A 3348-nucleotide genomic window follows, 5' to 3' on the forward strand; every position below is an offset into this window, starting at 1 on the left:
TTGACCTGACTCGCCGAGTTGGGCCGCCAACTCGCCGAGTCTCTATTCTCACTTCTCAACCCTACTCGTGGCTACTCGTCGAGTATGGCATCAACTCGACGAGTTCCCTTTCGATTCTAAAACTCAGGCAATCTGCATCCGACTCGCCGAGTCATATGAACAGCTCGACGAGTTGTTCTTGAGCTAAGAAGATTGTCTTGGACTCGCCGAGTTGTATGAACAACTCGTCGAGTCCCTCCATCACTGAGTCTGACCTCCAACTCACTGAGTCCACTCTACTACTCACTGGTCCCCACTCATCATCACTCAAAAGGGGAAAAATTGGGGACTCACGACACGACTCGCCGAGTCGTTCTTCCGACTCGCCGAGTCGCATGCATGCAGCTGCTCTATACTCGATTCTGCTTGAATCCAGCGTATAAAACTTATAGATCTGAGCTCCCTAAGCTCGATTAACACGTAAAGATTCTATCTTTACGTGCCCATAAGCATCCATGAAGATTATAAGGCTCAAAAAAGCATAATAAAGGCTAGATCTAGGGTTCTCATGCAAAGCAACTTCAAAAAGGCAATAGATCAGGGCTCTACAGCTCTTAAATGAACAGATCTAGGGAAATCTCGACCCATTAAGGCATCCATACAACTATGAAGCTTGAAAAATACATTAAACTAGCCCTAGAAGTGTTCTAATGGAGGTTTTAAGCATAAAACATAATGATTCCGAGAAATACCTCAATGAACTCTGATTTTGACCTTGGATCTTTGCTCTACACCTCTTCTCTTTGGTCCTTTCTTCTTTTTCTTCTTCAAACCTTCAAGAATTCACACAAAGTCACTTTAATCAATCAAGGGATGGCTTAGGGTTTCTCACAGGCTCTCTGAGGGTGAAGGAGGCGAGTTTGGGGCACATAACATTGCTTAAATAGTGAGCAAACCCGGGGATTTAGGGTTTCTTCCTGGCAGGCAGACTCGCCGAGTCCCGAATATGGACTCGCCGAGTCGCCGACTTACACATGCTCGAAATCCCACCCCTACTCGACGAGTCGGGCTATAGACTCGCCGAGTCCCTCTTGAATACTTCTAAATAAATATCATGGAAGCAACATACCAGAGACGGGTCGTTACAATTCTCCCCCACTTGTCTCAGACTTCGCCCTCGAAGTCTGCTACGGCTGAATCTACAAATAACTCCGGGTAGTGCTCTCTCATCTCCTCCTCAGCCTCCCACGTCCACCCAGACCCCTTCCGGTGCTGCCACTGCACCTTCACTAACTGAATTACCTTGTTCCTCAAGGTCTTTGTCTTCCGGTCCAGAATCGCGATCGGCCTCTCAATATAATTCAGGCTGCTATCAACCTGAATATCTTCTACGGAAACAACTGATGACTCATCCACCAAACACTTCCTCAACTGAGACACATGGAAAGTGTTGTGGATCTGGCTAAGCTCTGCTGGAAGATCCAACCGATATGCAACCCGACCCACTCGGGCCAAAACCCTGAAAGGGCCAATGAACCTGGGGCCCAGCTTGCCCCTCTTCCGAAACCTGATGACACCCTTCCAAGGTGAGTCCTTCAGAAGGACCATATCGCCCACCCGGAACTCCAAGTCTGAATGCCTCCTGTCGGCGTAGCTCTTCTGCCGACTCTACGCAGTCTGCAGCCTACTACGAACCTGTTGAATCAACTCGGTCGTCTTGAGCACCACCTATGTGCTCCCAATGACCCGCTGACCGACCTCGCCCCAACAAATCGGGGTCCTACACTTCCTCCCATAAAGCATCTCAAAGGGAGGTCGATCAATGCTTGCATGATAACTGTTGTTATACGAAAATTCCGCTAACGGAAGATATGTATCCCAACTGCCACAGAACTCTAGGACACATGCCCTGAGCATGTCCTTGAGAGTCTGAATCATCCTCTTGCTCTGCCCGTCCGTCTGAGGGTGGAAAGTGGTGCTGAAATGGAGACGAGTACCCATCTCGTCGTGAAACCGCTTCCAGAATCTAGATGTAAAACGGACGTCTCGGTCTGACACCACCGATGTCGGCACTCCATGACGTGCCACTACCTCACGCACATAGATATCGGCTAACTTTTCTGCCGATATGCTCTCCTGGACTGGTATGAAATGCGCACTCTTCGTCAACCGATCCACTATTACCCAAATTGAATCTACCCCACGTGCGGTCCTGGGAAGCTTGGTGATAAAATCCATGGTGATGTCCTCCCATTTCCACACGGGAATGTCTAACGGCTGCATCTTGCCGTGAGGCCTCTGGTGTTCTACCTTGACCTTTCTGCAGGTCAGGCACCTCTCTACATACCAGGCGACATCCCGCTTCATGCAGGGCCACCAGTAATCGGGTCGAAGATCTCTATACATCTTCGTCGCCCCTGGGTGGATAGAAAATCGAGACTTATGAGTCTCGTCCATCAACACCTGCCGTACTCCGCCCCAATACGATACCCACACTCTCCTATGAAGGGTCAACAACCCTCAACTATCATAATCAAACGAAGCTACTCGGCCCACTATCCTCTCACACTTCTGTCTCTCCTCCTTGAGGCCCTCAACCTAAGCCTCCCTGATCCGTTCCAACAATGGAGTAATCACTGTCATCCTCAGACATAAGTCTCTAATAGGGGCTTCTGTCACCTTGCGACTTAGGGCATCGGCCACTACGTTGGCCTTCCCTGGATGGTAAAGGATTTCACAATCATAATCCTTCAGCACATCCAACCACCTCCTATGTCTCATGTTTAGATTCGGCTGATCCATAAGGTACCTCAAACTCTTATGATCCGTGTAGATGGTACAACGGACCCCATAAAGGTAATGTCTCCAAATCTTGAGGGCAAACACAACCGCCCCTAGCTCTAAATCATGGGTAGGATAGTTAGCCTCGTGAGGCTTCAACTGTCTCGAAGCCTAAGCTATCACATGGCCTCGCTGCATCAATACTGCTCCCATACCTGTGATTGAGGCATCACAGTAGACTAAAAAATCCTCTACTCCCTCTGGCCGGGTAAGGATCGGAGCCTCGCACAACCTCCGCCTGAGGGTCTCAAATGCTGCCTGCTGCTCAGGCCCCCAACGAAACACCACCAACTTCTTGGTCAGTCGGGTGAGCGGCACTGCTATCTTGGAGAAATCCTGAATGAATCTCCGGTAATACCCTGCCAACCCTAGGAAGCTCCGAATCTCGGATGGAGACTTCGGGACCTCCCACTGCATCACGGTCTCTATCTTGGCCGGATCTACTAAAATGCCTTTCTGGTTGACGAGGTGACCAAGGAACTGCACTTCACGCAACCAGAACTCGCACTTGGAGAACTTTGCGAAAAG

This window comes from Lactuca sativa, chromosome 1, assembly GCF_002870075.4.
Source record: "Lactuca sativa cultivar Salinas chromosome 1, Lsat_Salinas_v11, whole genome shotgun sequence".
Lineage (NCBI taxonomy): Eukaryota > Viridiplantae > Streptophyta > Magnoliopsida > Asterales > Asteraceae > Lactuca > Lactuca sativa.